Raw genomic sequence first — 12,154 nt, 5'->3', positions numbered from 1 at the left:
ACCCAAGTGAGCCCAACACACCCCCTCCACCCTCCTACCTCCCCCCCGAACACCAGTGTCCAAAGATGCTCATTGTCAGTGGGCTGTCGCTATTGCAAGCCCCCTCTGCGGGTATCAGGGGCACCCCTGCCTGTGGAGCGCTGGTTCCTCCCAGATCTACGTTGGGGGCTGCCCTGGACGGAACTTGCAACGGATGATGTCTCTGCCTGCTCACGTCCATGCAAGTCCCTAAGGGTTTGTGAGAGCTCAGTGAGCACACGGCGCACTGCGGCAAGTTCGGCACATACGTCTTTGGACGTCGCATGCAGTTCCCCCCTCAGGCTCTCGGTGCTTCTCTCCATTTGTACTCTCAGGCTCTCGGTGCTACTCTCCATTTGTACTCTCAGGCTCTCGGTGCTACTCTCCATTTGTGCCCTTAGTGTCTCTGTACTTCTCTCCATTTCTGCCCTCAGTGTCTCAGTTGATGTTTCTATGTCTGCCTTAGTGCCCCCACATTCATCGGCATGGTCCTTGAGGAGCGTGGCCAGTTGCTGCTGTTGCACGATTAACTGGTCGAGGGACTGTTGCCTCTGCTGGGCCATGGGCATTTGCGGTGGTGTCACAGAGGGGCTGATCACCTCATGTTGCCTTGCCACAGGGCTTGTGGGGGATGGCCAGTCGTCGTCTTGTGGGTGCCCCTGCGTGGTATCCTCATGGTGTACGGGATGGAACAGACAGGGGGATTGAGACAGGTCATGGATGGATCTAACTTCAACATCCCCGTTTTCTGTGTCGGAGCATGCTGCCATTAATGCAGTATCACCTATGGTGCTGCTGCCACCAGAAGCAGTGCCTACTGTGGCATCCATTGGGGGGACCTGTGGTGGTGGTGTTGTGGGCATGCTGGCTGCTGGGGTGCCTGTTGGAGTTCCCTCCTGTGTGCTGTCACTTGATTTGTGCTGCTGCCGTGTCTTGATGCGTGCAGCTGAGGTGGAGGGTCTTTGGCCGTTGGTCTTGGCCCTCTTTGCAGGTGTGCTGGTAGGGGTGTCCTGGAGCTCGTCGTTTGGATCGGACCCTGTGGTGGAGTAAAGGAGGGCGAGCGTTATTAATGGGTCTGTGGGAATTGGAATGGCAATGTATCACATGCATTGGGGTGGTACCTGAGGGTGATTTGGGTCGGGGCCTTGGAGGTGGTTTCATTTGTGTGTGGAGTGAGGGTGCAGTTGTTTGGCAGCCTGCAGTTAGGGTGTGCCTGCTGCACGTGTAGAGGGTGTTTTTAGGATTTTTAATTATTTATGTATTTGATGTGAGTTTTAAAGTGTGCTATCAGGCCTATGTATGTGGACGTTCTCCTGGACATGTGTTCCTGTTGCACTGTGTGGGCACGTGGTACTTCACATGATTGGACATTGTGGTTTTGGCATTGTTTTATTTGGGGCACCTACCTGAATCTTCGGATGTCTGCACTCCTTTCTCCATCCCTCCGACTCCCTCTATGCTCTCCATTCCAATGGTGGAGGCACAGATTTCTTCCCAGGGGGTCAACTTGATGGGTGATTCCGATCCTCCCCCGGTAGCTGTGGCAATGTTGCGGTTGGCAGAAAGTATGCTACGGACATGTATCCGCAGGTCGTCCCATCGCTTTCTGCATTGCTGTGGGTTGCGGGGTGCGGTCCCCACCGCACTTACACGCTGTGCCACCAGGGCCCATATGGCCTTCTTGTTCGCAAGTGCCGTCCTGGTCATTTGCGTGGAGAAGACGACGGCAGCATTCTCCTGGAGGGTCTCCGTGAGCACCGTGAGTTCCTCACAGGAGAAGTGGACCTGCCGCTTGCGGTCGCACGCTTTCTTCGCTACTTTTCCCATTTTTCTTGGTTTCACTAGGGTGGATGACGGGTTGGGATGTGTCTCAGGGTAGTATTTTTTATGGTTGTGTGGATTTTGTGGTTTTATAGGTGTACGGCGGGATGTTTCCCGTTCCGGGACCATGCTTTTACTTCCGTTTCCGTATATTTACGGTCACCGTACTTTCCGGTTGGCGCTCACTGCGGTGTCTGCTGTGATGGGTGGCGGTATTGCACCTAGGGCGCCGTACGGCGGCGGTGTGGGCCGTTTTGGGGTCATTTCCGCCATCGCGGACTTTGCACTTCCGCCATGGCGTGGTGCTCGTGCCCGATGGGTCGGAATGAGCCGCACTTTGCTCCATCGTGCAATGGCGGAAACGCTATTTACGCTATGGCGGTCCGGTCGGTTGATTTCCGCAAGGGTCGTAATGAGGGCCTATGTATATGCTGGACGCACAGGGCGAGGCACGCTTTCCCATTTGCTTTTATTGCATATTTCTTTGAAGTCTTCAATTTTATTACTGGGCCGGGGCAGACACAAGTGTGAAATGGAGAGCCCTGAAGGCCCCTTTCCCTGACAAGTCACAGCTCACTGGGAAGAGGCCATTAGCATTCCAAAGACCCTCATTCTGTGTGTTCTCCACAGTAAACGGTGGCACCACAGAAGCTTGATTTGATCTGTCTAGCTAGTTTGTGATGTGACATGAAAACTGCGAGGGAATAATGCACACACTCTTGCACATTTTATTCAGAAAATGCTTCTGTGGAAACATTCTCATTCTATGAGTGGAGACAAGTCGGGCAATACACAGAGGTGCAGGGGTGTTGCTAGGTCTGGAAAAGATCAGGGGCTAAGCTAATGTGGTGGGATTCTGGGCTAGCTATAGCCTTTTGGTTGGAGTCCCTGAGCTTCTATACGGGGCTACAACCAAACCCCCTCAGCTTCCCCTCCCCCCTAACAACACCTCTGCGGAGGTGTGTGGTTGCCTTGTGCAGGTCAGAACATTTCAAGCATCAGGGTGTTGTAACTGTTTTACGCACCCCTTGATTTCGGGAATAAGGGTTGTTTAAAATGAATGTTGAAAACGAGAAAAGGGGTTTTTTGAAAAAAGGAAGCCCAGCAGGGGCATAACTTTGGACTGAGATTCCCACCACCGTGTTATGGCCCCTCCTCACCCTCAAAATGTCCCAGACCCTCCCTCCTCGCTTGTCTTACACAGAGGGGTCTGTCAAACATGATCAACATAAGTAAATGACACAGCCTGCTGTAGCGGCCCTTTAGTTATGGTTAAGTTGCTCAACCCATAGGAAGGGCACTTTATGGTAGAAAGAAAGAATAACCTATCACAACATTGGTGTTTCATTTGAGACCGGATATCTGTCGCTCACCTTGCAACGATGAATCTTACATTTGTTTTTGTTGAATCGGTAGTCGGATAATGATCTAGAATAGGCTTACATTTTCAGAGGCTACTATTTGCAATAACAGAGTTTGTTACGTTAAGGGCCAAGGACGAGTATGCTTGTCCTTTTTGCATAGACTTGCATAATAGCCTGGCAGTTAAGTATTAAATATATATGTGTTGAAATTTTGAGTACGAGAAAAACCATATTCTAACGTACCAGGCAAGAACGCAAACATATGATATGATATTTTATTTATATTGCGCTCATACACAAGTGTTTCAGGGTGTGACGAGGCAAGGGAGGGATACAAGGGAGGAAACAAAATAACGATCTTGCTAGGCTCAGTGACATTGTGAACACGCAATTGCAGGGGAAGTGCAAGTGCAGGGGAGATGGTGATGCATGTTAGTGAGAGGGCATAGCTATCAGCTCTGCCAATGAGGATCCACCTCCAATTGGTGTCTGTTGCATTTGCATCATGCTTTTTTTTTAAATGAATGTTGGCAAACGAGCTATTTCTGAGTGCCGAGGAGCTTGTAGTATCCGCTAAATCAGACTTTCACACTAGGGGCAAGCAATATCTTGTGCAGTGGTGGAAGTGTATGAAAAGAAGTAGTGGAACTATGTTCCCTGCTGGCCTGCCCCCAGTCCCCACATACTCCGTCACCACGCCCCCTCCCAAGCGCATTCCAAAACCCCCAACACACCTGCTGTTTAAGGGAATGTTCAGTGCAGTGAAGTTCAAGTTCAAACTTCTTCCTACACTTCAATTTTCAAATTAAACCATTCCGGAACGGTTTCTTTTTAAAATAAAAGTTCAGGAACAGTAAAACTTTTTTTTTAAGTAGAGGAGCACCGCTCCCAACTGCTCCCATCCATTTCAACCACTGATCTTGTTGCCCTCAAATATGGCCCATTACACTTTAAATGGTCTCTAGATGTGCACTGCTGTTTCTTCATACAAATCCCTAAGGACACCAAGCTAATGTCCTATCGTTATGTTTGATGGCACCACTTTGTCTGGGGAGCCAAAAGCAGCTTGATATCAGCGGCTACTAGGAGCTCATCATTCTAGGCTAATAGCTAGCCGCTCCCACCAATTTGGAACCCAGAACAAGCTTTTTGGGGAGATTGGGTCGAAAAACAATTTATTAGAAAATTGCTTCAAATATTTTATCGGTCCCCATGTTAAACAGTAATTATATAGTGCCTCCTTAGTAGTTATATTGGCCTAAGCCAATTCACGCTACACAGAAAGCCGCGTTGCAAAAGTTCCGATTTTTGGGTTAACTTCGCCGCCATTTTAAGATTCATCCGCCATTTTGATTTCCACTCATGTGTTCTTCGTTCTAAAATGGTGGACTATGTTCTCAACTTGCAACCAAGCCTTCCAACCTTTGAGTTTTGTTAATGTTTAGGCTGTCCAAGAGCCAACTGTTTAGACTAGGTAAAGAAACCTTGCGCTCCATATGAACTGGCATCTAAGTGTTGTCTGCACACATAAGCCTCATCCTTGTATAAACATTGAGACAAAGAATAACAAACCTCGAACGTATGTTTTCACTAAACTGTATTGTCAACGAATGCAGAACAAGGCTTACCGCGGGATCCGAGAACATCAATCACCATTGTGCCTTCATGGAAATGCAACCCTATGCAATCCTTTGCATAATATTGTATAATCTGTATGTGAACTAGGTACGAACTCTAGACCACAAATTATTAACATGTAGAGAGGCTGGACAATATTACACGGAATTGTATAAAAGTAAGAATGTTTCGATGTCTATCACTCACTCACCTCTCTTTGTCCGCTGGTGCACACTGCGAGGTGTTGGGTGCCAGATAGCTATCTGTTTTGCTTTGTAAACTGTACAGTAATAAAAGATCTGTGAATCTTTTAGCCTGCGATTGGTGTATTTCCTTTGTGGTACTCAGCCTTGATATTTCTTTGTTCTTTCTCCCAGGCTAGGGGTGTTACTAGGTCTGGAAAAGATATGGGGCTACGCTAATGTCCGGACTGTAGGGACATGGGGCTAGCTAGCCTTTTGGTTGTAGCCCCTGAGTTTCTATCCGGTGCTGCAAATAAAACACCTGGGGCTACAGCCTCTCCAGCTCCCCGTACCTAGCATCCCTCTGCCCCAGATAATCACATACACCAAATACCAGTTAAAAACAATATTTTTTCCATGGATGTGTGGAAACCACACTTTGCACAGCCCTCAACAAGCCACCACCTACACAGCCATTACCGCAATTACCAATCGGAGTCCCACAGCTACAGCATTCTGCCTAAGCCCATCCAGACCCCTCTGAAGTAATCCATACACACCCATACACAACCAACCCTGACCCAAAACCATAATTCCACATGCACATCTTTCTCCAGATCACCATTATGATCCTTCTGAAAAACCCTTCTTTACAGACTGATCAGACAAGCCTTCACACAGTTCCTGTCTAGACCCCCAATCTGGTCAACCTAAGTCCATAGACAGTTTTTCCCAACCTTACCCATACCTTTCTCTAAATCCCATCTACCCACCCTTCTACAAACCACCGTCCAAACACCCACTTGAAAAGGTGCATCCAGACACCCCCCAAAAGAGACCCAGAGAGATTTCATCAACAAAAGCCCAGACCCCTCTAGAAGACCTTATCTAAAACCTTTCTGTTTTTAATTGAGTTCTTTGGCTATTGAACAAGTCTTTTACAGTAATAAATACTCATACGTTAAATTATACACACATTTAATAAAACAATTTATAAAAAAGGAGGGACTTAAGAATTCCATAAAAGACAAAAGTAAAAAGGATCACATTGCAACATAGCAACAATCAAGAGTGAAACAAGTAATAAATGAAGCCGCTCCTTGGATTTCAACCATGCGTGGCGTGCCGCTGCGGTAATGACAAGGGATTCAGCCCCAAACATCATCGACCAGAATTTGTCAGAAGAGGAGTTAGCAAATCTATTGTAGGCTTTGCAGTATTCAGGCTCAAGTGTAGGGAAGTCCATTAAGACATGTCTGGCTGTCTCAACACCCTTTCCGCACAGCTGACACACTCCGTGTTCGAGGGATAAACCCTTCCAAGCGCCCAGGTATTCCAGCACACCAAGGGTGCCAAAAACGCAGGCATGTTATAAAACGCACTAATCCTGGATTACGTAGTTTAACTAAATATCTACACGTAGCCCCAGTGAAAAGGTCTTGATGCGTGTAGGCATTAAACCTTCTCTTCTCAGCAAGTATAGCCAAGCACTGGACACGGTCCCAGTCCCTTGTCTTAGTCTTCAGTTTCTGCAAAAAAACACCAAGTTCATTTTCACCAGGAAAAGCCAAACCAATCTCAGCAAGATGCGCAGTTACAGTACTATGCAAGTCCCTGTATGGCCTATTGGCTGATTTCAACTGTGCATGCGCCAGCATCAGGCCCAGTAGGACATATTGATTTTCAAGAGCCATTTGCATCTTGCCATTTTCCATAGTGACAATAGAGACTGGAGTCCCAATTCCAGTCATTACCTCTAAAGGGATAGTCCTCGGCATCGCCAGCAAGGAATGTAATATCCTTGCCTCAGTCTTTTCCAACCACCTGACACAATTCTCAGGTAGACCCTCAAGCGCACAAAGAAGGCTGGGAATTATGCATTTATTGTAAACCTCAAGCATGGCTTCAATGGCATGGCCGCCATGTTTACAGATTACACTTTTGATGGCCAGCCATTTGCTTAATGATTTAGGTGGCAAGACTTCAGCATAAAATGCTACAGAGGGTGAATTTCTTATAGGAAGACCCGGCTATTCATATACCTTAACCTGCTCCAACCTCTGGTCTCCAATTGTGAAGGGGAAACTGGTATTGCGTGAAGCTCTCCTGTGGACTATCATGACTTTTGTCTTTGTCCGATTGATCTTTAGACAGTTCCGCTGGCCACACAGTTGCAGAGCATCCTGGGAATGTTGCAGGCCAACAGGTGTTTGATCCAGCAGTACTGTATCATTGGCGTACAAGAGTCATGGAATGGTCTTGCCGGTGAATTTGGGAGGAACACTGTACAGTCTGCAGTGCTGTGTCTTAGTCAGCCACGTAAAGATTGAAAAGGAGGGGATCCAAGGCGCAATCTTGTTTTAACCCTTTATTAGAAGGTTTGGAATTCGTTGTGTTCCCCAACTGAGTCAATCTCACTGTGACCGAGGTTTTGCCATAGAGCAATTTAATAAAGTACAACAATGTGGGGTTAATTTCCCACAGCTCTAATTTAGCCCAGAGCTTAGCACAGGAAAAACTGTTGAATGCTGCGCAGTAGTCAAAAAAACTAAGATATAAACTAGGCTCTGCGTTTTGGTAGCTATCAGACATTAATGATAATAGAACCCAGATGCTATGTGTTGTGATGCAACCTTTTCTGAAACCGGTCTGTTGTCGGTTTAGGAGATTATTTGTTTCGACCCCCCCCATCTTGTAAGCCTTTCCAATAAAAGCAAAGCACAAATATTTCCACATGAGTCTAGCATGGTTCCATGTCTTTATACCGATTTTTGTTTTATAAAGAATGAACATATATCTAATATTTTATAATGAAACATTTTATAGAGAATGCACTTCCACCCCCAACCCCTGTTTCCCACCCCGAAAACTCCACCCCAACCATTTCCCAAATATATTTAACCCTTTACCGCACCCCTAAATGCATTCTCTATAACATTTTTTGTTATAAAATATTCGATATATGTTCATTCTATATAAAATATTCGATATAAACACTGCATACCGTCTAGCATCGCCAATAGGCACTAATAACTTGGATTACAGCGAGGGCCCATCTTAGGGACAGGTATCGGTATCGGTTTTTGCCAGTTGGTTGGAGTTTTAGCAGTGTTGGCAATGGAGGAGAAGAGCTCAAACAGTATGCCAGTCCATAATTGTGGGTCTTTTTTAATGACATCGTTGGCTAAGCCGCCAAATCCCGGAGCTCTCGAGGCTCAAAGTGATCTTAAGAATGTCTTCCTTCTCAAACTGGGAATTGTAACACCATCTTGGGCCATCTACCCTGCATCCTCATCCAAGGGTGAAATCACATCCGAATATGCCTTTGCCCCTCCTCTCCCCTGCTGATCTGTTTCTCTTGGCACCGTGCATCTGGCCACCCTCTGTCCTTCAGGCCCAGGTCCCTGCGCACCCTGCCTCCCGCCTGCACTGCCTCTGGCCACCCTTTTCACTGGGATCTGCATCTGTACCCATACAGTCCCCCACTCTTCCTCTGCACTTATCAGATATAACCAATCTGACTAAACATGCACTTGCCACGTGTCTGGCTGCACTACCTTTTTGTCTGCACTTATTTATTTATTTATCCCACCTATTATTTATTCTGTTCTCTCCTCTGTCCGCACTTTCCACTTCTCCCCCTCCACGCACTATCCCATGCACTTGCGCGTTCTCAATGTCACTGGGCCTAGTAAGATTGTTGTTTTCGCCTCTCCCCTGTTCCCCTTCCTTTGCCTGGTCGCGCTCTGAAACACATGTGTATGAGCGCGATATAAATAAAATATCATATCATATCATATCATATGAAGCAGCTCTATAGGTGGACCGATCCTCCTCCGAAATGCCACAGATTGCGTTAGCAGCCTCTCCTGACATGTTCAGCTGGAGTAAATTCCCAAACTTCCTAGTATCATGTGCACTGATCAAATGCTCTGATGAATCAGAGTGGTACTTTTGAATACACACCCAATTCTTGTATTGCGTTTGTAAGGGACAATCTGGGCACTTTTACCACTCTCAGTCATAAATGTGCCCCTCTTAATCTTTTTCTCTTTTTATATATGACAATATCAAATAAAGCGCCATGCTTAGCTGTAGTTTTATTCACTACCATATCCCTGCAATAAGAAGGCAAGCAAGTATACACCGTCTTCCCTATGCTCCATTGGCTATGTACTAAGAGCTTAATCGGAGAATATCCACACTCGGATAGCAACATGTTTACACTATTGATGTTTGATTATGACCAGAGGGTTCTAGTTCCTTGATAATTGATGTTAACATTCGCTCTGGTTGTGTTCCTAAGAGAAGGTATATTTATTGAAATGGGGGCCTTGAGCATGGCGTGATCACTCAGGGTGGTGGGAACGATTGTGAAATCCGAACACATGGCAATTGATTACCCTATTCCCAAATACATAATCAATACAACTGCGTGCCTGGCCATTACTCCAAGTAACATAACGCGGGTGATCGTTGGGGCTGAGAGGCTGCAAAGCATACTCATGCAACAGTAACAACCATACTCATGCAACAGTAACAACCATACTCATGCAACAGTAACAACCATACTCATGCAACAGTAACAACCATGGTAAGCATCTTTTCATGGACTTTGTAGCATCCAATATTCTTTGTGCCAACCTACAGTCAGGCGAGGCCGCCCTCCCTCCCCCCCATAGCATTTACAGCCTTAAAGTTTCTTGTCAAGATAGTACCTCGCTGTAGATTATTTAGGCACCAGTCCAATAGGATGTCTGCAATGGCCATCATAAATTGCTCCATAATGCCGCCTTCTGGGGGATCATGCAATGTAACAACCACGTCTGCTTCCCACACATGGAAACATTAGAGAGTTTTGAACACAAGACTTTAGGGTCATGCCCCAGGGAGTAACTTAATGAAAGCATGACTTAGCCCACCTGCACAGGCTGCCCCTAGGGAACCCCTGCCCCCCCGCCATCCCCAAGGAGACCTGCGCCTGAGAAAAAAAACACAGTACAACCGTCCACGTCAAAAGCAGACAGCAACCAAGTATCCTGAAGGAAAAAAAGATGAGCCTGTATAACTGCCACAAGGGCTCATTGGGAAAAACAACAAAAATCCTGGGTATTCCATGAAAGTATCTCAAAGGCCTAACAAGCTAACTCCACCGGTCAAGGCTCAGCCACTGTAGTAACCCAAGACTCCTCGACCCTCAAAACAGCCATCTCCTTCCTTGTGGAACTCAGGTATCAGATGGTTTGTTGACCCTGATTCGTCACATCATTTCCACAGGGACCCCTTTCCCCTTGTTCTCTCATCAAAGGGCCTGGAGAGCACGCTTTCAGGTCCAAATGACTCTTAGGTTCAAAAATTAGAAGATTGTATCCCATATTGTAATTAGTTATTTCTTTATAAGGCGCTTAATAACAAGAGGTTTCTAAGCGCGGACCGGGGATCGAACCTGTGTTGCTCTGTGTAGACTTGTTTCCAGGGGGAGGGTATCTAACCTGTGTTGCTCCATATCGTCTTGTTTCCAAGGTGAGCACACTGCCCCTGAGTTATCCTCCAAGACATATTTTGCAATGCCATGAAGTGCATACAGATTCTTTCCACAAAAGTTACAACTGCCCAGTTTGATGCACTGCGCAGGTCTGTTAATTCCAGACATTTGATGTCAGTTGATGTAATGATCCTTAACTCAGGGACATTGTAACATATTTCCAGAAGCCTAGTGCGATTTAAAAAAAAGGGCTGGTTTCCTCTGGATGATTTTCAATTATGTTTAGATGTTTTAAACCCTCAAAGCAAAGTTTTGCCGGCAACGAAGAGGTATTATTAAGAGCTAGAAACGGGCCAGCCGTCTGGGAGCGATTCAGAGGGCCTTGTGCCGAATTTAACAACTCGCCCGGCAATACACCAATTAGTCTTTCCTGGATGTAAGTGGAGTAAGTTAATAGAATAGGAATTACATAGTGTGCCAATTATACTATTGCAAGGGCCACTAGCTCCTAGCATAACATCCGTGCTAGCCTTTTGCTCTGCCCTTTGTGTTGTTTGCACCGCTACTTTCAGCCGCTTATCCAAAGTTCCCCTAGGGTGGCTCAGTTGGACACTCGGCACACCTTGTGTTTATAGGATGAAATGATTGTATATTTTCCACCATACTTGGCTCCACAAAGAAAAACTCCTTGCTCAAGCAGGTGTTGTTCCTTGATTCTGATGTAATGATGGATGCAAGGTGTTGGCCCTCCTCTTCTTTTTTAATTTTGTGTTTATTTCAAGCTCCCCTAATGGTGAGGGCAGGGCCTTTTTTCTCTGAGTCTATGTGTCAGCTATTTTGAGATCAGGCCCATTACATGTACCGCCCCTGTAATCGGGGCCACTGGTTCACTGGGTTGTTCCAGGGGCACCAGCCACTGCATTGAGTTTGTGCCACTCACGCCAGACATCTGAGAGTCCATGCTCACACACCTGGTATCCAAATCCTCTGGTTGGAGGGGAGCCCTCATTTCACTGTTTTTCTATATAATGTCCACCACCCAGGCCAAAATTCGTTTCATATTGTTTTGTTCTTGGACGACGGTGGAGCACAAACCGAACACTGCATCATTTGTCACTGCCACTGGGCTCAATGTAGGATGAAAAGAGGCATCCTGCAGGTGGGAGTACAGAGTTGTCATTGATAAGGGCTCTGAGTGGTGCCCACCAAGTCAGGTGATGCTGATAGATTAGTACAAATCATGTTACTACTCTCCAAGATGGCAGCCGCAGGTCGTCCTGAGGGAGGTGTGTTTTCCTTGGCCTCCTGCTGCAAGTTCAAGCGCAGATTCAACAGGGAATTGTTGTGATCAAAACCTGATGATATGGAGGGTGAGCTTGCTGACATATGAGTAGGCAGAAGCTTCTCACTGCTAGCAGGTGGCTTAGTAACTGTATTAAAAAAGCCAGTGATCCTTGATTGATCTGGAGACGTCGGGGCTATTTCCAAATTATGTTGTTTAACATGCTTAACCACACGGGAGCAACCCTGTTTTGCCAGGGGAAGGCCCCGCGCAGAACGAGAGGTGTGAGTGCTTCTAAGTGATTAGGGTCTTGGAAGCGGAGGCTGTGTGGATTTTATTTTATTGATGAATTGGATTGTTTATTTAAATAGCGCCTATACACAAT

Source organism: Ambystoma mexicanum, chromosome 11 (assembly GCF_040938575.1).
Source record: "Ambystoma mexicanum isolate Mex_15411 chromosome 11, UKY_AmexF1_1, whole genome shotgun sequence".
Classification (NCBI taxonomy): Eukaryota; Metazoa; Chordata; class Amphibia; order Caudata; family Ambystomatidae; genus Ambystoma; species Ambystoma mexicanum.
Note: the sequence above shows the minus strand (reverse complement) of the source record.